General features: G+C 42.0%; 1 protein-coding gene across 2 annotated transcripts in view; it reads right to left on the bottom strand.

Moving 5' to 3' along the window:
- Positions 1-24,236, bottom strand: part of FAM20C (FAM20C golgi associated secretory pathway kinase) — a 59,505-nt gene that overhangs the window by 15,681 nt on the left and 19,588 nt on the right. The gene's annotated exons all lie outside the window — the stretch shown is intronic.

Below are 24,236 nucleotides of genomic sequence, written 5' to 3' on the forward strand. Positions count from 1 at the left end.
CCCTAATTGATGAACAAGTGCCATCATAGAAACAACATCAAGGTACTTGACTTGTATCCAATGTAATTCAAGGTCAGAGGGGCCTCCAACACCCCAGTGATGCTCTAGCCAAAGTAGCACTGGTTGCTGTCATAGAAGTGGTCTCAGAGGTGGCCAACACTTGGCAGAAGCCCCAGTAGGATTCTGCTGCGGCTGCAAGGGGTTCACAAGCAGACAAGCTAAAAGTAAGCCTGGCATAAAATAAAAAATATTTTGCTTTGTCTTCCTAATAAATGCAAAAATGGAAGGAGCTCACCCATAAAGAGAAACAGGGCAGAGCCAGAAACCTATGGCATGTTACACAACACACCATGCAACCAAGCCAAGAGCTAGGAGAGCTGCAACCTTGTTATGAATATACCCTTCAAAAATGAAGAAACAAGCCCTAAATATAAATTCAAAGGAAAATATTAACATATTTCTGTTGGGCAGAAAATTACGCATTTGTATGTAGCTTTTCTCCCCTCCAGATTTTAAAATATTTAATTACATGAACAAGTCAAAGAGAGAAAGATTCATCTGAAGCTTTTGCAAACTTTACAAATATCAGCACAGCTAGTAAGTTGCAGAAAATATTAATGATTAGTTAATCAATGCCATCTGCTTTTTATCTCCCGAAGACTTTAAAAAAATCATACTGTTCCTTTACAAGAAAATCTTGCTCCAGAAAATCAGACTTAAATAAGGGCTAGATCTCAGTCTTGCAAGCACAGCTATACCCCCAGCCCAGCTCCTCTGAGCCGCAAACTTGACATGCTGGGCAGTCAGTACATCACCTCCGGGATAGTCCGGTCTCTCTAATTTCATTTTTCTATTTGGTCCCTGCCACCCCCGGCAATGGCCGAAGATTTTATTCATTTGTGAGCAAGTACAGCTGTCCTGCAGGCTTAGGCTTGTTTGTACTTATTTCTCTCCTGTCATAATGCATTATTAAGTCACAGCACACCCTCCTAGAAAATCATGAACTTGATTGTCCTAAAACCTTGAGAAATGAACACCAGATCCACAGTGCTATCCAGACAATGGAAATAGCAGTATTTTTTGAACCTGACTATACATCATGAAACAGATTCCCGAGATTCTTTGGTGCTTCAGGTGCTTGGTCGATACCCATGGCAAACCACTATGGTACTCACTTTTCTGTGTCCTGGAAATATTGGGTTATTCTGCACATAGTTAGGAAGGAGGATTTATCAAACTCCCAAACTGCTTTACATTTTTTATGCTCCTTTGCAAAGCTCTAACTAAGATGTAGCGGATACAAACATGAAACCTTCTCCTGAAATAATCTTGAAAAACCCTTTCTGCTGACTTATTCCACATGCATGGAACAGGAACCTTGTTGCTTGCATCTAACTTTAGCTGATAAGTTTTATCTAAATATACATTTATTGCTAATTGATGTCTGCAAGAGCACCTGAAGAGATTTGTTGGTAATTCCTCAGCCACAGTAAGCTGCTATACCACCAGCAAACACTAAGACATGTGATGATTACAGCCCAAGGTGCACACTGAATTTAAAAAGCCACATGAGCCTAACACAGCTTTTGACTTAATGGAATTAATGGACTGCAATGAGAATGCCTTTAACACTGTTAAAAGAGCACCTACATCATCATCTATATTTTTCACTTTACCCGAATATGTTTATACATAATGTTATTTCATCCATGTTAAAAAGTTGCTATTTCTTCGTGTGTGCAATCTGATCAATGCATTGCCTGGTTTGGTGCTAATTCTTCCAGTGATTTATTCTGATGCATATGTATAGACAGGTGGAAGACCAAATTCCACTCTCAGCAACGTGGATATACAGTCAGCAAGTCCTATCAGTTACCCTGATCGTGGTAACTGGCCCTTAGTCTCTCTCATGCACTCTAAGTCCCTTCCAGATCAAGTCAAGTATCTTATAAAACAACACTGGATGTGATCCACCCCCCAGCATGTTTTCAATCAGCATTGCGTTTTATAGGGGAAACACCACCCACAGCCCCCCAACTCTCAAGTTATTTTGGTTTTACTAACTGATGGCTATTGAAGGTTAATAATAAAAAGCCATGAATAACGAGGTATGTGAACAAACAGACCAATACACTGAACCCTCTGCAGAAGTGTATGCTCCTGAGGGACAATAAAGAAAGCAAGGGTCAGAGGTCCCCAGTGCCAGCAGTAACATCTCACAACATCCAGGACACAGGTTCTGCACAGGTTGCAGACAGTGGGATAGGCTGGCAGTGGCTCTTATTTTGCAAACAGTTGGAATCTGGTGATCCTTTCTCTGGAGAAGGATTTGGCAGATATTTATAATGGCAGGCTGGGAAGCTCTGGAGGAGAGACAGATGGAGGTCTGTTGATACTGCACACAGTTAAAAATTACACAGTGGCACCAGACCAATTACAGCATGAGGAAAAGACAAATCAGCACGGTAACACTAGTAGAGGAGAAATAAGAGCTATGAGGAAACCAAACCCCTTAAAAAATTCCCCGCCATGGCACAACTCAGAGAAAACACAGGAAGTAAGGAATGACTTTAAGCAGGACATAGACACGCTTGTATTGACACAAGATGAGGAGCAACTGTGATCTCACGTTGTGGCTACAAAAGCGACTCATGCTTACAAGTAGAAGAAATAAAGCTACTCTGATAAATGAACAGTCGTGAATAAATCTGGTGAGTTAGCTCCATTCTAGCTATGGTTGGGACATGTTTTGGTGCTCAGTAGTATTCGGATAAACCAACGTGGTGATTTGCGTGCAGAAATAATTGCAAAGCCTCAAGCTTTTCTTAAATGTTTCTGTAAACAGTATTGGTTTTTTTTGCCAATTACTTGATTCTGCCAAAGGCAACGTTAATAATTTATTGGGGTTTAGTTTGGGGGTTTTTTTCTGCCATTTATAAACCTTAGCACCAGGATGAGCTCTGCAAGCTCTCTGGCGTTTCAGAAAACACTGTTATAGAAACTAAACCCTTAACATAAATCTATACTTAGTTTCCAGGATCACTTGCTTACACCTGCCTAAATTACCAGGATTAATACCCACCAGGGCCATGTATGACTTGAAAGAATCCTGCCTCACTGCCAGACTTCCTCTGCTCCAGAGGGGTCCTCTTACCTGTACAGCAGCCAAAAAGCTAGAAAATAGGGCAAACAGCCCAATCTGAGTTAAGTGTTATCCTGACAGACACATGCTGTCTTCCTATGCCGCAGTCCAGAGATATTTCAGAGATATGTTTTGTGTCAAATGCGGGTACCTTAACTAATGAGCAGACGTGCTGCTGATTTGAAAACAGCTCCTTTTAAATAGGTTGTGCTCCTGTTCCGACACGTAATCAGGGGAATCAGCCACAGGGATTACGGATGATTATGGATCACAACAACAAGCTTTTTCTGCAGCAGGAAGCAGGTTTGCTTGGGTTGGACAATTCTGCAGGCAGCTACCTTGACCCCTCTGGCCAGGGAAATTTGGCAGCAGAAAAGCCACTCAGAGACATAACAGGCCAATAAGGAATGGTAATTGCACTGGCAGGGACAGGACCAACGTTGGTAAGAGTGTAATGTGGCTATCAGAACAGGTAACTGGGGATTACCTGAGTCTACCCACAGCTATAGGTTGCTATTCTTCTTTGGAAAGCAGTTTTCCTCTCTTTCCATGGAGTATTTAAGGTGTTTAAATACATGTCCTGGAGCTGAATTGCAGGCTCAACAGTTTATATACAGTGCTACCTAAATGCTAAAGTGTAGTTAATACAAGACTAAAAGGCTGCCACTCGGCAGTGGGCTGCTGTTTCAACTACTCTGTAGGGACTTGGGGACCTCTCGCATTTGGAAGCACCATGGTAGAGCTTTGTAGGCAGCCCCTTGCTCTGGCAAACAACTGAAGCACAGATGTTCCATCAAGTCTGAAGAGCCTTTCTTCCAACACAGACAGGCATGAAATCTCCCCAGCCCTCGCCTGTGAACTTTTTCTTCATACTAGTCGAAAGCTCAGACTGAAAGTCCAGTGTCTGCTTGCAAGTTTTTCTGCTCCCCCCGCCCCAACACTTACGTCAAGTTGGATTGTGCGGCAGAGGGATCTAGAGTGCCCTGAGATAATCTAAAGCTTATTATTGTAAGTGAAAGAGGCAGCCCGTGGAAAACAAAACAATGTCTCTGAGGCAGCTGCAGACCTTAGGAGGGTGCTTAGATTTTGCATGCAGAGTTGTATCATCCAGGAAGGCTTTCTGAGTTTGCCACCAGTTGGAACAGGTGGAAAAAAATGCCACTTAATTTTATAATATGTTTCAGTGGCTTAGTAAATCCTTAGGAAGATAAATGATATTGCTAATGCGGCTACAACTACAGTAGCAAGGATATCTGGTGCCTATTCCTGACTCCATAAGGAGTCTTGGCAGCTGATGGTTTTGGCTTTATCAAAGCATTCTGCTACAAAGAGCACTCCCATACGAGCTGTTTACAAGAGCAGAATACAGGCCAGCAAATGAGCGGCCAATCCATGAATGCAAAGACATGCAATTTAAGTGGTACAGAAAGGATGTTTGGCCCATTTAATCACTATCACTGAAATGACAATATGTGCCTCTGCAGGATATTCCGGCTTCTCCCATTAAAGTAGCAGTTCTGCAGCTAGAAAAAAATGAGGAAATATTTACAGTGGCACAAAGACAGAAATTCGCACGGGGATGTGATAGCAATAGGAATAATTAGCAAACCGCCAAAAGGATAAATACCAAGATCATGCTGTTGCATGCCAGCCCCGGAGTGCTCTTCTCTTGATAAGACGAAGAGAGCTTGACAAGAGCACATGCTCAAGGACCAGTTAGCTTAATATAAATCATAAACTTCTGATGAAGAGAACAACAATAAGCTTCCAAAAAAGCATTCTTATATATAAGTATCTTGTTACCTGGCACAGGAGCACAGTGAGGGGAAGAGGGAGAGAAAATCCACAGGGAAGCAGTTTATTAAGGTGGTTTTCTTTCCATTTAGGAGTCAAAAAAGCATGCAGGAGGTCACCTAAACCAATCCCTGGTCCCAGGGCAACATCAGCTAGACCTAAACCATTCTTGACAGATGTTGCTATAACACGATCTTCAAGATGTCCTTCACAATCCTGTAGCTACAGCCTTCTCTTCCTTGTCCCCGCGGTGCTGGCCTTACTCCTCTGCTAATTTACAGTCTATTTTCCTCCTCATTCCATGATCAAAGCAAAATCATGACTGTAAGACCTGCTGCAGTTGATGTGAGTGCCTTTCTGAGGAAGGAATATATGCAATAGACATGCCAGAACAACTGACTCCCATTCCTGAAACAAGCATCTCCAAGCCAAGACCTGGGAATTGAGCATTAATACCTTTATACTGCATATTCTTCATCTCAGAGGCCCTTTCTTTACAATGGACAATTCATTTATTTTTAATTTATTAAAAATCCAACCAATCCAAAGCTTTGAAAGCCTACTTTAGGCTTTCCCCTTAAAACCAGCACTGTTTTGAGAAGACAAGGAAGCAACCTCTGATTTCTGTATGTAGATTAGGGCATTTGCAAAGAAGCTGTGCAAAACCAGTCCCTTGTTCGGAGGAGCACCAGGGAAAGGTTCCTGACATCTCACATAGATGTATGCGCGTGTGCATGTGTGTGTATATATGTGTGTATATATATATATATATATTTAAAAACAGATTTTCACCTGAGCAAAACACGAGTTACCACTCCTGACTACACAAGCAGATACAATATGAAGGGATGAATAATCAGGGTAACTAATATGCCCCAAGAATATGAAATATTTATTTTATTCTGCACTGAAATATAAAAATAATAATAAAAACAGACATATTCCTCCTCTCTGGGGCTTTTCTGTTCCTTCTAGTGATCTGAATTTGGTATTAATATTGCAAAATGTACCCTCTCTATACCGTTGCCTTCACTGACATTGTGCTGACAGTAAAGTCAAGGCATAATCTCACCAATCATCATTTCATTGTCTACCAGCACAGAATAGCTCTTTTTTCCATTCACTCTTTTGTGCTTTCAGATACATAAGACATGAAGAGAATCTCTGATCAGCACAAACCACATAAAGAATTTGATCAACTGGGAAAATTTCCTTCAGCAATTCAGAATATTACTTCCAGCTCTGCCCAGTAAGTAGCTGCCTGTCACCATAGGAAAAACAAATGGGAGAAAAAATACCAGTGTAAGCACATTTGTCAGGATGTCTTCCTCACCCGTGCTTTTCAGCGTGACAGCCAGAGGTCCCCTTCCTGCTCCCAGGGAACATAGCTAAAGAGAGGGGGTCCATGTGCTAGGGACTGCACTTTCAGCCTGGTCAGATCTCAGATTCACAGTTGTTTATGAGTATTATTATTATTATTATTATTTACAAGCTGGCTGAAAAGAAGGCAAAATAAAATGCTCTTACAAAGCAGGCAAGCCAAACAAAACCAGAGAGATAAGCTCCAGTGCTACCAAACTGATGTTTGCAGGTGCACCTAATGTATAATCCAACACTTACAACAGTATCTCATACTGCTGCTGTGGTACTGGACATGATGTGAGCAGACAAGTAGGATCATTCTTTATCACATTTGCCTGTATTTCTCCTGCACCCCAGAGACATCTCAAATTTAAGAGGCAGGCACATTGTTAGAAAGCATGCAAGTTAAGATGAGGTTTTCCAACACTACAGGATAGGGGCTGATCTTGGTAATTACCAAAATGTTGACGTAAGTGCAATAAGGATGCTTTTCACAGCTGCTTTTTTAAGCCATGTACAGGGCTGCTTCTGTTGTAAGTAATGACACGCATGGCTGCTTTTTGGCCAGTAGTGGGGATTGAAGCGTGTATTTCCAAAATTAAAAGCTCTGGTCTTCGTACCTTGATTTAAAGAAGCCTACACTGCACAGGGAGCTTGATGGGAGATATATAATCCATACTTGTGTATGCTGATTGCACAAGAGGCAGCACACGCATGCAGAAATTGCAGGTGCGCAAAGGTATGGGTCTTGCTACAAATTCATTGCCTCTTTTTTGGGATGCTGGTGGGAAGAGGGGATGTGGCATGAAGAATAGATAAACATCGATGCCATGGTTGGCTAAGTGGCAGTACCTGGTGGCTAGAAATGTTTTTCTATCATCCAAAAGAGCAGGCTTGTACAGAGAAACAAATGAGTCACAGTATGAAGAGAAAGGAAAGCTCTGGGAAGCTCCTGTCACTAATTCAGTTTGCAGACAAAAGAATTCTTAACCCAGAAATAAGGTTTGGCTCATCTTTGAGATAGAAACCTGACTTGGCATACAGGAATTGAAAAATTGAAGAGGTATTTGACATCACAGCAAAAGAGTTCCCAGTGCCAATGTTAACATAGTTAATGCTGTTGCCACAGCAAAGAGAAAAAAGCCTCACAGCAATTAAATAAGCAGGAGGCCTCATTAATGAGGTACTATGATGATATTTTGTGCCTTTCTGTAAGTTATATTAATTAAGAAACTGTAGCACTATCAGTATTTTCTGCCCCTGTGTGGCTAGCATTCCTTTTGCACTCTTAAACAAGTGGCATGAGCATTTTCGCCATGCCAAGCCCATGATATCTGTCATCTTTCCCCTTGATGTACCCCTTTGAGGCTCTGTTGTACATCGTCTGCTAGCCATAAATTGCAAACATGAAAAATGATACGTCTGAAAAGCCTATTTTTGAAAAACAGGCAGCGCAAACAGAGTTCCCAGGTACCTTCAGCCTTTCCTCAGGAAAAAGACTGCATTAATATTTTCTACAGAGGTTTTTCAATATATATAATACTTGTAGAGCTTGGAGAGTGCAAGAGGAAAAATATGTGTAAAATTAGAAGTCTGAAGCATTTCTTCAGCCCTGAGAATGTTATTTAGTATGTCTGGGGTCATTAAGGGCAGGGATTTAACGGAACAATAACATTAAACATATTAGAAGCATAGCAGAGCTCAAATTTCTTTCAGCTTGCTGGATTTTTTCTTTCCGCTGAACGTGATATATGTGCCACTGAAATTCCAGAGTTCACAATACATTCCAGTTCAAAATAGGTTGGAAAAAGTAATTACTGTGAATCTGATATATAACTTCTTCCTTTTTATTCATAGGTTTCCTTGCCATCATTACGAGAACCATGAATGCAAGTAAGCTTGTCCTCAGAATCTCCCAAGAAGCAGGAAAATATTAGCCCCGTTTTTCAGCAAAAGAGCTATTAAGGATTCAGCTCTGCCCTAAGCGAAGCACTCTAGCCTCATTAAGCACATGCTTAACTTTGGGCACACATATAGCCAGTGAACTATGTGTGTCCTTGACAGTCAAGCATAGACTTAATACTTCCTTGGAGCTCTTTTGTGCTCAGCACTTTGCAAGAACAAGCCAGTGATAAGTACCAGATCCCTGCAGCAGCTCTAGCTGCTCACCCCATCCACTTCCAGACTCAACACTTGTTTTTTATTTCTTCTTCTTCTTCCACGACAGCAACTACTTCAGGGGAGAAAAGTGTCACTCTGCCAACAGTAACTGTTGGTTTGGCTATGGGCTTCATTGGATCCCAGATGTTATGTTTCAGGTTGACTCTGAGGTCTCCAGGTCCTAGGTGTGCTCAAGACTCGTTGTACCTGAATATCTGCACCACAAAAAGCACTGCACCACCTCTGAACAAAACAAATGCTTTTCTTACTTCGGTTGTCAGATTAACCAGAAATAAGACTCAAATCCTGGCTTTCAACGTGTCTCTGCCCGACCACAGGGAAATAAAAATAGATCCAGTAAAGCTCAGGCAAATCTTACGGCCTCTTGTGTTCCAGAAACACCATGTGAGCTGTACCAGGTACAGGAATGGGCTGAAGGGCCACAGGCAGTACATATGAGCAACACTTTCCTCTCCGGCCCAAGTGGAAGAAGTTGCTTGGATGGAATACTGACACAGTTACAAGCACCACAGTGTTTGCACTCTGTATTCAGCCCACTTGGTACAGCTCCCTCTTCCAGTTTGTAGTTTTCTCCTCTCTCTCTCTCAGATGAAATGTTTGCAGTTCTTAAGATCATATAATAGGGATAAAATCTAACATAATCAACCCTCTCTATCAGCCATACAATGAGGCTGTCATTTTACTGTAGCTTGGAAGAATAAATAAAAAGATGCTGAGGTTCCAGCTACGAAAATGAAAAATCCTTTAAAATTTCACTGTTTTCTGTCACAGGTGACCTGTATGTCTGCATTTGTATAGAGGAGCTCCACTTTCCCAAGGACCCCAAAGGCGTAACCATGCTAACTTACAGCATGCTCCCTCCTCCCTTCCTGCCTACCTATGCGGAAGTCAAACACTTTGGAATTTTTGTTGGTAATTTCCCATTCGAGAGCTACTGGATAATGAATTGCACTGGAGTTAACCAAGTGCCCAAGATTTTGCAGATAAATAACTACTGTCAAAATTGTTACTAGGACAGAGCCTACGTGGGGTGTGTGTGTAGACCAATACATAAGAAAAAGCATGAAATTCCCATTTGTACAGTGAGCTGCTTTTATCAGCTATGGATCTCAAAGGCTGGATACTGTTCTCACATCCAGTACAAAATGAGAAACAGGGGATCAGAGCAACAAAGCTTCTTGCACAATTTCCTCCTGCAAACCCCAGGTCTTCTGAGTGCCAGCAGGCAGTTCAGCCCAAGCCACTACACATCAGTCCTCCACTATGGGTGCCACACACACAAGGATGTGCTGGCGCCCAGCTCTTCTGCTGGCCAGAGGGGAAGTTTTGCTTTTCAAGCTTGCTTTAATCCCAAATCCTGAGAATCTTCCATAATTATTCCAGTGAGGACAGCAGTCATTTGGTTACTGCAGGATAATCACTCCCCAGGGCTGAGTGTTTCTAATTCTTCGGAGGTGTGATTTCCCAATAAAGCACACCCACCCCTGAACTCACCTTACTGCTGCTATTAACATTCCTTAATGTGTGGCAAAGGGTGATGTGCCTCTCTGAGCTGGAAAGGAGGTGTAATTGCCTGTTTCAGACTACTTTGTGGTTACAAATGAAACAGGAATTGCTTTGATATGGTGTGGTATTTCATTGCTCTAATAAAGCAAACTGTGTAACCTCCTTCTTTTATTTTTACTCATGTGTCATTACTACTCCTGTCAGGAAACACAACCTCCATGAAGGGTGTCTAGCTTATTCTTTGCCTGAAGCTGGTTTGGCAGTCCACAGGTAAACCTCCCTGTTTTCATGTGTTTTCTTCCCAACCAGAATTTTGCCTGAACAGGGAATACAGAACAACGTTTGTTGCTCACCATTTCCTAGCTGGCACTGGCATGGGCACTGGCCCCATCCTGCTGCCAACACCAGTGGCTGGCAACACACCTCTGAAGCCAGTTTCCCCTGACCAACGTATCCCATGTGGGTTATGTCCATCTGCATCATTGGGAATGTGCTGGCATCACCACTTTGCCATTTTGAGCATTTCTCAGGTAGTTACTTTCTGGCCAGGGGCTGCCAAGGTGATTTACAAGTGCAAATACTCTAGGGTGCTCTTAAACCTCTCCATCACTTGAGAATAGTGTTTCTCAGCCTCAGAGGATACCATAACTTTTCAAGAAGAAAGAATCCATGGACCACCCTAGTATCAATCCAAACGTTCTACTCCCTGGCTACATTTGAATTAACTGTATCTTTCTCAACCTTGGTTGCTCATTTAAGAATACATAAGAATGTACTGAGTTGGGAGCCTTTTTTTGTAGCCATTTCACAGATTAATCACGCTGATTTACAAAACTATAAAAAACTTTACTTTCCCTCTAAACTTCTCCTCTTCCAGGCTGGAAACCCCCAGTGCTAATCCATGCTTTATTTTAAGGACACCACATGAGTCACAAATTACATTGGAAATCGCACATCAGGGTCCTTTTAGCTTGCAAACGTCTCGATAAAGGGTGGGTTAACGCTCCACAGCCCACAGGGAGTCACTGTGCTACTCCAGGGGAAAATCAAGCTATATTAGCATCTCTTCCCAATTCTGCATCTCGATGGAGAAGGAGGATTTTAACCTCCCGGCCTCCACATGGGCCCCACTGCTGCGAGCTGCAAGTGCGGTCCCCACTCTCCATAGAGCATTATCTCTCTCCTCCTTTAATCCTAGTTAGGGACACAACATTTCAGGAAAAAAAATAATACAGGAGGAGGTCTTGAGGAGCATCACTTAAAAAGTCAGTAGATACAGGACTTTAAAAGGGCTCAATATTGGCCTAAACTGCTCCTCTTAAGTAAAAATAAGGACCTATTGAAAACTCTGAAAAATATCCCATATGAAAAAATGAACACCAGAAGGATGTTAGGGGAACTGCTCCATGGCACTACAAGGAAAGAAACACTCACTGGCTTGGCTGCTCAGGGCTATTGCTGTCTTATATAAACATCTCCCATCAAGTGCAATGCGTTCAGTGAACTTATGTGCTTAAGGTGCAGAGAAATGTTCACGCTTGGTGGATCACAAAAATGCATCCACTCAAACCTGGAGTGAAGATAAAGAGGGGTACATGCATGTGTGTGTGTGTACCGGTAGAGGGAAACACTTTTTGTTGGCCAGACCCAGCTGAGTTGTTCAGTGTGAATCTGGTGTGCTCCCATTCACACTAGTTAGAAATCAGTTTAAACTTCAAAGCCTACCTATGTTGAAGTTCCTTGGTAAGATAAGGGGAGATTACAATATAGTATGTAAGGGTTGACAGTAAAGCAGATCTTAGAAGAAACAGCACAAGGAGAAAGAGTCAAGAATAGAGGACAGGAGAAGGGAACAAAAATCTGCAAAAGATGTGCAGTAAAACCTTTAGTGAAATGACATTGTTGCCAAGATTTTTTTAGATGGAGCTGATTTATGACATGCAGCTGCTTTTATTTAACAGTGCATGTCTGGTTACCTCTCCTTGAATTTTTAGCTGCATTTAAATGTCTGTAAGATATGAAGCTTATCTACTATACAATGCAATAAATACGTGTGTGCATAGCCCACGGGAGTTTTGTAGGAGCCTGGTTTCAATGAGAGGACTATGTTTTTCATAAAGCCAAGGACGATTGTATTATATATATATATATATTCTACCTTTTAATATTAACTGTGAGTATAAGTGTATGGAAGAGCAAAGCAGTTGCATGATTTAATCATTGGACTTCATCATCTCATTCCTTCAGCACTTACTGTTTTTCTCTGAGTCTAATCCAACTTTCCTTCTACTCAGTGCAAGGTCTCCCACTGATTTCAAGGTGAAGTAGATAAAGAAGGACAAAGCCAGTTCATAAACTGGGAACCAATCTGCCTGTACCCAAATTGAAAGGCCAGCCAAGCCACAGGAAAAGCCTCCTCTTGACTTCAGTGGAGGGTGGAACAGATGCAGATTAAAGTGAATAACTAAACATATTGTCTGTGACAGCAAACACCCTGGTCTTGTCCATGCCTGTATGTGCAGGACAGAAGATATAACCTCTGTTTTTAGTGTTTAGTTTAAGCACACCCAAGACACCTTCCACAGCTCCCACTAATATCAAAGCGGATATTGCAGGATTAAGCAAGTGCAGGAGTGGAAGAGTCTTGAATTAATATTGGAATTTCAGCTCTTCCCAAAGCACACTGCGTGTCTGACACTTTCAAGGCTGAGATCTTGGATAAAAAGAATACGCAAGCCACCTTCTTGTGTTTTATCAGGTCTCTTGAATTCCCTCCTTAGCAGTCTCCATTCGGCTGCTCTTACTAAATGCCTGAGTAAATTCCAGTAAAGTTGAGTGAAGATCTTCATTTTGTCACAAATATTGGTAAGAATGGAACCTGTACTATTTTTTTTCCTGTGCACTGTTTTCCATGCAGCTCATGGGCAATGACTGTTTTGACATAAATGCTCCACAGCAATATGAATGTCAAGAAAGTATTAGGGATTACTTACAGTCTACATGCTGACTGAATTGGTTTATTGGTTGAAACAGGTAGAAGAGAAAGACAAAGGAAACAAAATAAAGTGGGTTCATTGCTCACCTACAGGAATACCTGCAAAATGACCTGAAAGTGTAAAGCAGGATTAAATTTGCCATTCCATTTTCTACGCATGTATAGATCTTTAAAAATATTAGCTTCATCCTCTGACTTTCCAGCACTGCATACACTGGTGCCATACTATCACATCAATCATATTCTTTAAACTATGGATGTCACCTACATAACTACTATGCAGTCTGAAAGTGAGATATGGACTGCCCCTGAAATCTCAGGCATTGCCACCTCCTGCTCCCACCACCTTGCTCTGGGCCACCTCTGCCAACAGGGAGCAGAAGACAGAGCAGTGCAAACACCTTCTGTAAAGTCCTATGAAAATTAACCCCTCAATTGTTCTTAATCTTTTACACGCAGAGGAGAAAATAAGAGGAAAAGAGGACAAACCACACCTCAAAATTATTAGTCTCCCAGCTCAGTGCTATTGGACGTCACTGAAGAAACCTATACAGACTAGACCAGGCTGAAGCAGTCTGAGGCAGGGTTGCAGAACGTGCTTTCCAAAAGCTCTGCACTAGTACAGGTTGCTTCATAGCTTGCTGGAGCGATGGAGTGAGCCTGTCCCTAAGAAAGTACATTCGGTACAACATTCATCCCCACTAAAAACCCAGTTCATCCCCAGTAAAGGCTCTTCATTGGACACCACCTGTGAAGTCAAGCCTTTTAGGACATGCTTCTAGATACAACTTTTCCTCCCCCAACATAGAGGAAGTCTTTAAACTACCTCCTAAATCCGATTGCCTTTGTAGGAGGCCAGTAAGTACTGCAGACAAACAGCAGATCTATTTTTGATATGACCTTAATAGTTAAATCCTGCCATTAGGTACACGCACACAGCTCCTGGGGACATAGCAAGACTTCCCTTGCATCTTGCAGTGCTGGTTTTGCTAATGATTAATATTCAGTTCTGCAAGTTTAATGAAGACATTGTTTCCACTTATCTACAGGTCAGATGGCAATTGCAAAACAACTTACTTGTTAGACGGCTATGGATCCCCTGCTGATACATCTGATTATTTATGCACAATGCGCATTTTTAAATAGATGACCATATTAAATTAGATGCTTCTGCCTTATTATTTTGTGAGTTTTAATGGTTTTCTATTCCTTTTTTATTAGAAAAAAGGAATAGTCACTCATGCTAATGATGTGCTGTAGCTATGTTTCACGTCTTCAACTTTAAAGTTACTGGAATGCCTTTCTAAAAGCATATCAAAGAGCAACTGCCTGAAATTGTTGATTTTTATCATGAAAATAAAGATGAGAGAGCAGACTGAGGCTTCTTTTCAGAGACAGTGAGAATTTGGGGCTTTTTGAACTGTTCTGAGAGATCCAGCAAAAACTTTTCACACATGAGCCTCATGCTCAACTGAATCCACTCCTGTACAAAGTCCCTTTGTACCAGTTACACCTAACTCCAACTCTGAAAACTAATCTCTTCCAAAACCACCAGGCAAACATGCACTCCACGTGGGTACCACCTTTGAAGGCTGGGAGAACCTAACGTGGGTTGCCAGAGAGCAGGCATGGTCCACTTCCAAACCAGAGGGGGTGGCTCCAAGTTGGCAAAACCCATTTGAGTGCTCTGTGCGCATCTTGGAGGGAAGAAGGAAAGGCACAAAGACACATAAAGCTGCTTCGTGGTTGTTTAAAGTCTGTCTCTGAGCTGCAACTCCTTGATCTGCAATTAGACAGGCAGCCCCATACTATTAGATTTTCAGCTTCTCCTCCAGGGAGCAGCTGAGCATGGGGCCATTAAGGTTTAAATGAGACCCAGCAAGAAAGGTCTGCAAACTGCAGGAGAATTTTCTTGGTTCTTTATAAAAGCAACTACAACTGTAACATTATTTAACTAAAAATAACCAGGTCGGTGCTAGCTCAAAATGTGATCAGCCCATAAATAGCTAGATAAACTCTTTCCAGGCACATCATGTACTTCATTTCCATTTGCAACATGTACTAAAGCTCTGCTTATGCATAAGTAAAGTGTATGAAATGGTAGATGGTAAATTCTCCATCTTAAACATACAGAACATTCTTACCTTCCTGAGCAAAGGGGGATGACTTTGTTTTCATACACTGGATGATCTTTGCTATCTGAATACCGCAGGAGCAACCACAATTTTTGCAGAGGAGATTTTTTAATATCTGAACTGAAGATTTCAAATAGCAACATGTGCTCACATACAAAAGCAAGTCTGTCAGGAATTTATGGGGACCTTTGATTTCCAAAACTGCTCAAATGAAGCTTCATTTTCACTACAGTTATTGATTATACAAGTTTGGGGTGGCAGGAGAGGCTCCAGCGCTCATCATTTCTCTTCACCTTATTTTGCACCAAGTCCTAACTCTGGGTCACAAATCCAGAGCCCACTTGATGGATCATAGTTTGACTACCATGATGTTAAGTTAATCAACAGTCTCATTCTACACTATAATTACCACAAATAACTCCGTGGTCTGAGGTGTTCTTTGCAGGGTTAGGTTTTAGCTGATGCTGCTTTTGTCACTGTTCATCTCATGAATATTCTCTTTACCTGCTGTGTCTGTGTGTGCCTGAAAGAAGTGTGGCATTTTTAATGGCATAATTTCCTGGGATGAACTGAAAAGCAGCACAGCATGGACTGCATTATTTATATGCTGAGTCCTACAAATGGCAAGGAAAATACTGTAGATTTCCTGGAAATTATACTGAAGCCTTGTGCACAGTAGACTGAATGTCACTGAAGGAATTTAATTACTACTTCAAAAGTATCTTCGTTTTGCCAGATTTGTAACAAAAAAGAGTGTCTAGACACATTTTAATTCAAAGACAAAAGACTCCTCCCCCACCCAAAAATATCCCATGCCTATAAATCTAGAAACATGCCCTGCTGTTGCTGCTCATCAGTAGAAAATTCTTAGCATTTTTACAGCATGAAAGAAATTGTAGATGGAGCCAACTGGGAATACTAATGACAGAAGCCATAAAATATTTTGTAACATCAATTATGACTAAAGGAAAAGGACTTGCACCACAGATCAGCAGAATATTTTGCAGCCGTGCTTCATTTAAGACTATGATTCCCGAACATGATTTGCGAGTTGATTTGCCAAGAAGGATGTTCAGGAATACGTAACTGGAAGCAATGCAATTGTGGTGCTCCTACAATTCAGATGTAGCTGCAGAATTAGTTTAGATGGGAGGATGCAGGTCTATTGAACCTACTGACAACTCTCCAGACTCCAGCTGAGTTTTCCAGACCATATTGGAATCATTAATAAATAACCTGATCTAAGTTAAAGCCTTAAAATAGTATGTTTGGTTCATTCCAGACCTAAAAAGTGATCTGATAATTAACAAAATGCTCTTTTTAAAGCTCAGATTTGTTTTTACATGTTCCTTTATTGTTATGCACAGACTGCCTCCTCAACCATGCCCAATAGTCAGATTCCAGGGAAATTACTATTTTTGCCTTCTGATTTACCAGAGGAGGCCACTATTTTCTACTTCACACACTATCATATGTGGTAAAATTAATTTCAAGTCATCATTGTAATTTCACTGTCTCGTTTTTTTAGAACCCTGCCTGTAAGGGTCCTTCCATCCCGACAGATGTGCCATTTTGAAATGAGAAATGATAACCAGAGGAATAAACTGAAAGTGGGAATGTGACAACGAGAAAAGCTATAGAGAAAAAAGCAAAGGCCAGGCTTCCCTTCCCTCTTCTCCATCATATGAATTACCTCCCTACCCCCCAATAAACAAATCAGTAGATTCTGAAACATGTTTGAAAGACCTTCTTTTCATCCTGCTGCAGAATACATTTCCAATAGCTGTACACCACAGGAAAACAATTTCCCACCCAGACACTGCTCATATTCTTCACACTAGACTTGCTGCAACTCCACACTCAGGAGGCAATACGTGGTCACAAGGTGGTTAAATTGAATCTCTCCTCAACAGAGAGGAGTTATCCATGTTCAGCCTACAATGTTCCAGCCAAATAATGCTTTGCTAATGATGTCTGCAGTTAGATGACAAATCAGGCTATTTAAATTGCTCCAGCACATACATCCTTTACAGGCAGGGTATCCAGGTAACCATTGTAGCACATCTTCAAGGTGGGAGGGAGAATGCAGTAGCTAATTTCTTCAGCTAGGTGGAAAATTAATCCTGAAGAGATAGAACTGGTTTGTTATGGTCAATTTGAAGAAAAAAAATAAAAATTAAAAATAATTATTTTAAAATGTATTTTTAAATGTGTAGTTATGCAAGAAAGGACAAAATAATTGCCCTTCAAAGATACAATAATGGCTAGGTTTATTTCTGAAAACAATTAAAGATCTTTTAAAGCCCTCAATAGGAAGGTTTTATGTACTTTAATCCATGTCAATATCAACATGCTTCAAATGACAGAAAAAAATATCAGTGCAGAATTTCAGATTCTGCAACCAATCATGTTTTTGTAGGTTTAATTCTAATTAAAATACAAAATACTAGCTCATCTTTTATTTTTTCTCTAAAGCCAGCTCAATAATAATTTTAATGCCTGGATAAGAAAACATTATTGCTGAGCAATATTAAATGCTATTATGGCTCCACTTGAGAGCTGCTTGCTCACGTCCTTGAGAGCCTTTGCAGAGGTTTGGCTATATCAGTGATGCTGGTTGGAGTGGAGATGGGGGATACGATGCCTTTTTTGTGCCCTGGCCTGGGATGAGGCTTGTTCAGGGTTTCAGAAAGGGTTTCTCCAGCAAGAAGCCAAGTGGAGAGGCGGGATATGAGCCCTCACCTCCACTATGGTCTCTCAGTTTGGCGGCTCTGAATATAACCCCTTCTGTGATTCCTCCCTCAGGCATCCTGAATATTTTAGGTGAGGGAAAGGGGATTCCTCCAGCTGATTCACAAACAGAAATGCTGAGGTAAGACAAGAAACTCAGGAGAGTCCTTCCACTGCACCTGCAGAGACATGATAGCCCCAAACCCCTAAAGATCGACATGACCCTCCTTGGAGTCCACCGAAGGGGTGAAGGAGCAGGAAAAGGGCTTCTGCTATGCCTGCAAACCTGCCTAGGGTAGGAGACATGCTGCCCTCCTCCACCCTTCACTGATATGACTCTGGCCCCGTATCAATCCAAGGTGCAGCCACATTATTTGACTGCACACAGGACAGATAGGTGAGACAGGGAAAGGATCATTACAACCTGCACTGCCCCTGGGATGTAAGGATATACACTTTCTTGATCCATGCCAGCTGTAAAGGCATTTGCCAAGGCAATAGAAATAGTCACACTCTGGTGGTGTTTCTCCTGTGATGCAGATCATTTTTAAGTATTCACCAAAGCCATTAAACAGGAAAATACAAACAAGATCTGATATCCTTTTCTTTGAAAACTGTTTTGGAAAATATGACTCATTTACTTCTCTTCTAAACAGAAGTAATATTTTCCAGCATTCCCTGAGGATGTGTTTAAGCAGAAGCTAAGCCAGAGGTAGAAACGTCTGCAGAGGTTTCAGTTTCTTTCATAAAAAAAGAGGAGGGGAAAAAAAAAAGAAAAAGAAAACTGTAAAGCAACAGTCAAAGTATTACTGGGTTTTAAAGCACTGCTGGCCTTTTGATTACCCTTAAAATTAGATCAGATCACAGAGAAAACACAGCATATGACCAGCTAGAGAAGGTCACATTGCAAAAGAATGCAGGTGGTCTCATTTTTTAACAGCTAACATAATAGAAACACAAATCTTCTAGCCACCGAAGAGCCTCTCCTGGTTTGGCAGTTGCCATGTATAATATCTGATGAACTCCGATGTCTCACTGCTTAAGGACAAAATCCCATCAGGCAGGGGCTGAAGGAACAGCTACACAGTCAGAGGGAAAAAAATCTTTTATTATTACAGCAGCCACTTATTTTATTCACCAGAATTAAGACCTCTTCACAGATAAAAGTGGAGATTTTTTTTCTATTCCGCAAAGCAATTTTAGATTTCTATAGAATCATTCACAAAACAATTAAAATCCTGCTCCTGTTGATGGATTTGTATTCCTTGCTTGAAGTGATGTCAGGCTTTGAAATTCAGGGTTGTTCAGTGTAATTCTTTGGGGCTTTGGAGTCATTGCTGACTGTCAGAAAATACCTGCTGTAAGTTCACAGATACTAAATGCATTTGGTAACACCAAAATAGTTTCAAAGCCTGTAGCTATTAAAATCGAGAAGATGTTGCAATAAAGAATTGGTGCAATATCAGGCAATTCAGTACACCACAATTTCACTCTTTTAGTGAGGGAATTTTTAAGGGAAGGGAGAAAAGAGAGAATCCAATAATCTAATAACAGTACCGTTAGATAAGAGGGACCAGGGAGCTTTTCCAAACTGTCTACTGCGTCAAGAGTGACAGACTTCCATTGCCAGGGGAAAAAAATGAAACAACAAAAAGGCAACAAACTCCTTCACAAACAAGCAAGTAAACAACCCAAAACCTACACAAAAAATGATTCATAACCCTCATCCATTTAAAGGTCCATGTTATTTAAACCAGAAAGTGAGCCTCCAATGCCAGTGTTTGTTTTGGCTCCAATTTAATAAACAAAGGAAATTGTTGTTAAAAATGTAATTCAGATGTCAGCAATGCGAGGCTGTTCCCAATTGCAGTGATGCGAAATGGCAGGATTAGTATTGCTGTGGCTGAGATTGCACGGGAGAGATGAACCCTGATACACAACTCTGAATAAAAAGAACAAGCCATGCCAAACATAATGGGGTTTAGGCACCTCCTGCAGTATAGGTACCATTATGATCCCTGAGAAGGTCATTCTCTTGCCAAAGGATACAGTACACAATAGGAAAAGCACAGGGTCAACAATATTGGACACAAAACCTTGCCAAAACATCAGCAAAACACTTATCAATGATTATGACTATTGGCTTATCAGCACCACCGACGTCTTATCAAGATAGGCATCCTCCCAAGAATCTGGTATTTGTGGATAAACAGGAAATTTCTTTTCTAAGGCCACATTTAGCTTACAGAATTGCTGCATTGTTGCTCCTTGAAAGGCAAATGCAGACAAAGTAAGTTAAATAAAGCTATAATCACTCTGCTGCCTGACATATGAGATTATTAGAGGCCACCAGGCAGAACTGGCAGAAGATATGGGCTGGCTCAAAATGATTTGAGCAAAATAAAGTCTTCAAGGACACTGGCAAAGCCCAACTGAAGTCAGCACAGGAAGAATTTGTCCCTTCTGCTGCTGTTGAGGGTGTAGCTCAGCACTTTAGCATGGCTAAAGCAGAGAGGCAAGAGTGGTTTTAACTCTGAGCTTTCACAGCATGACAAGCCTGCAAGGAGGTGTGTGACCATCCACACACGGAGCCAGCGTTATGTTACAGATGGAGCCCGTATCCTTCACAGCATCATATCCCACACAGCAGGGAACAAGGGGAGGCTGAATGGCAACAACTGATTTTGTTTCCACATTTCCCTTCCTCTAAACTCAGAGTAATAGATAAAATAGTCTTGCTCCTACAAATCATGTTCAAACTGCGGCTGTCAGGAAATGAAGGTGGTTGAAGGGGGGCTGTAAAAGGTTGTTCATTAATTCTGTCTTCTTTATGAGCTTCTTCAGTCCCAAAGACAGATGGATTCGGAAGTGCAGCAGAACAGAGGACTTGCGTTCAAAGAAAGGCCTGCAAGGAATTCCTCCCCCATCCCTTCAGATTATGGGGTTAATTAATAACAGTTAATTAATGATGTGTCAATCATCGTGAAACCTATGCCTGTGTGAGAAAAACTGCCCCTCAGGCCAAGAAGCATTAAGGCCTTCTCTGGAGTTATGTTTTAAAGAAAGCTCTTGTGACAATTTCTGTGAAGCCTTTTTTAACCCTTTTATCTCAGGATTCACTTTTGGCAAGAGCCAGGCTCTCATTGAAAAGCCACCTAGCAGAGGTAGTAAAAAAAGAATTGCTGTGCTGTTGCCTTCAAGGTGTGTCTCTGGAGGACACAGGAAAGTGCTGGGAACTGGCTGATCCCAATGGAATGAGGAACTTGGGCTGAAAGCAGCTCAGAAACTAGCTTGTCCTCAGCGATGGAGTAGCAGCAACCAGAGGGAAAATGTGGGGGTACCATCTCTGCTGTGAAACATCCCATACCCAAACCAGACACCCCATTGCTGTACCCAGTCTTTCCATGATAACTTCAGGAGGGACAGGCATTTGGACACAAGCACTGATGAGCTCTGCTCTTGCTCCTCTGTCAGATGAACATCCCAGGCTCTTGGCAGCCAGGACATTCATGCCCATCTGCTTGCATGGCACGGTGCCTGCTCACAAGTTGTCAGACAATTTCACGGGTTTCAGAAGAGCCTGGACTTGAATAGGTGGCCTGGATATGCTGCAAAACCCATCTCTTCTACATGGCCGTGCAGACTGCTAACAGAGCAGGACCTAGCTATACCTCATGCCTCCTGGAGCCATGGACTTACTTCAACTGGCACTGCCCCGTGGTACCGCAGCACCAAAAAGGAGGCTTCATTGATGCTTCAGGTGAAGCATTAGTGCCCTGAGTGCTACAGAAGCTCATAAAAAGCAGCTTCTGTACCAAAATATCCAGTGCACACCAAGATAACTTCAAGGTACCGTGATACAATCAGCAGCACAAAAGCTTGACTCCAAAGCAAAGGCATGAGAGGATCAGAAACCCCGTGGCTCCCTGTGGGCAGTGACAAGTAGGTCAGGCAAAGCAAAAAAGGGCATGTTTTGGGCTAAATTCCCAGTTACCCAGCTCTTGTACCCAGGGTCAGAAGGCTGCAGAAAAAGATGGTTTCAACTTGGAGCTGGCTCTGGGAATAGGAAAATTAAGCAGGCAATGGTGACCCCAGGCTGTCCCTCTCTTTGTGTACCCTGTTTTGCTGGTGTCAGAGCCCTGAGATGTCAAGTTGGCTGCTACTGTGAATGGTGGGAAACCTGGAGGCTTGTGGTGGCACTGGGTCCATGCTGAAGGGGACAGATGCTGTCCCTGCTTTGCACAGGGCTGGCATAAACCCTCCTTACTGCACCCTGTCCTTCTGCTGGCAGCCATCCCCAGCCCCACATTTCAATCTTATGGAGAAAAGCAGGATTATGCTTTAAGTTGTCTCTGCCATCTTCAGCCCCAGGAGGCAGAGCTGCTGATCGAATCACAGCATCGCTCTCCCCTCCTCCTGGCTGAGGCTCACTCAGGGCCCTGACACAAAACCTGGGCTTATGACATGAAAGGCTGAAAAACCTCTGGGGTGTATGCCCCAGGAATCAGATTTTCTGCTTAATAAACCCCTAAAGAATCAGATGCAAAAGAGGTTGGCATGAAAATTTTGGATGGATTATGATACTGCGGTGATTCAAACAAGCACAAAAGAGATGGAAACGCAAATACGCTGGGTCAAAATCTTCCGTTTCAAGAAGTAGAATCAAAATACAAGCCAGTCGTACTGAAAACCAAAGGAAATACACCAGTCATTGCTAGATTTCCCCCTAAATCTACAGATTAATTTAATATCTTCATTTATTTTGATGCTTCATGCCAGCTAATCAAAGTAGTTTAAAATCCATACACAGACTGTGTACATCTGAAGTCTGTATGCAATATTTCTGCTGTTGCAGGTCTCCATGTACAGCCATGGCGTTACTCTCTGGCTGGTTGACCACCCCTACATGAAGAATTTGGACCCCCAATTAGCAAGGTTTACAAAAGGAGCTTGAAGTGCTAACAGGATCAGTTGGATTCTGCTGCTGAGAACAGTATCTGGCTTACATGCTGGCTTGGGGTGTTTTATTATCCACAGCGCATAATCCAGCACTTTAAACTGCTTCTATTTACAACAGCTTTGCTGTCCCCCCCCCTACTCTCCAGCTCCCACACATTTGCAGATGCTATTTACTCTGGGTTTCTGCTACTTCTTCACATGCAAATGTGAAGCCTTCCAGGCTTTCTCACTTGTATTTACCCACATGCAGGAGAGTGGAAAAATGTTAACAAGAAAGGTACTAACACTATTGAGCCAGACACTGCAAATGAAGAAATAAAAAGCCAGAGATACCCAATGTGTCCTACAGCCATATTATTAACAGGTATTATGCCTATTTCAAACCTGCATTTTTGTTTGTTTACAGTAGTGAGTCACCAATAGCACTGTGCCAAGAGCACAATTTGGACGTGTGCTGTGTGCACTCTTAAGCCTCTCAGCTTTGTCAAAACCTTCCTGTCTCAACCTGCAAGATGCTCTTACTTCGGTTGTGAGTTTCTCCCAAACGCCACCCTGCTTTCACATCATCACTGACCATGGGGCTGTGTTGCCTGAACCAGTGACCTCCAGCAGAGCTGGACGTGGGTCCTAGCTATTTCATCAGATCCATTTTAGTGCTGCTTATCTCCTGCCCTTTCCAACTGCCAGCTGCCCTAACTCAAGAAACCTGCAGAAATGTTGAGAGCTCTTGTAACAAGAGAACAAGCTTCAAACAAATCTCAGCGCAAGTGGCCAAATCCCCATCTGCCTCCTCCAAAGCGGTGGGGATCCCCAGAGCTATCCCTGCGTCAGATAAGACCAGGAGCAGAGAGGGAGCAATTTAGCTCCATAAAACATCTAAAAATAACTGCTTCCAAGGGGGAATATGAGCACAGCACAACTCGTCTCCAGGATAAAGCCATACGTGCTGCTCCAGAGAGAAAACAGCTTCAGCCTCTGGTTTACGCCACGAGTCTTGCACAAATCATTTCCCCTCCCTGAATCTCAGTCTCTTGAGCCTAGTTTAAGGATTATAAATTTTAGAGAAATGGAGGCAAATTGCCATGAAATATTTCAGGGTAGTGTTGTCTGCATATCCCACTGAAAACATTTTGGGCACATTTTTTTGGTTAGATTTACTAAGGACATCTAACCTCACTGCTACACCGAGTCCCCCACGTACCAAGCCCTGTTACTTAGCAGTAAATTACAGGTTATGCATTTCAGGCCAGCTCTTCCCTTGATAACATTTGCTGCTTTTCTGCACTGCCAATGCAGGGTAAAATGTTTTAAATAAGAAACTGAGGAACTGAAAGTGGATCTCTTGAGTAAAAGATAAAGCCATAGGACTGCATTTCTTGGTACGCAGACAATTAAAATGAAGAAGTAGCTTGATTAAAATCAGACACTGAAG

This window comes from Neopsephotus bourkii, unplaced genomic scaffold, assembly GCF_033783945.1.
Source record: "Neopsephotus bourkii isolate Nb327-2 ecotype Australia unplaced genomic scaffold, CSIRO-AGI_Nbou_v1 NB_882, whole genome shotgun sequence".
Lineage (NCBI taxonomy): Eukaryota > Metazoa > Chordata > Aves > Psittaciformes > Psittacidae > Neopsephotus > Neopsephotus bourkii.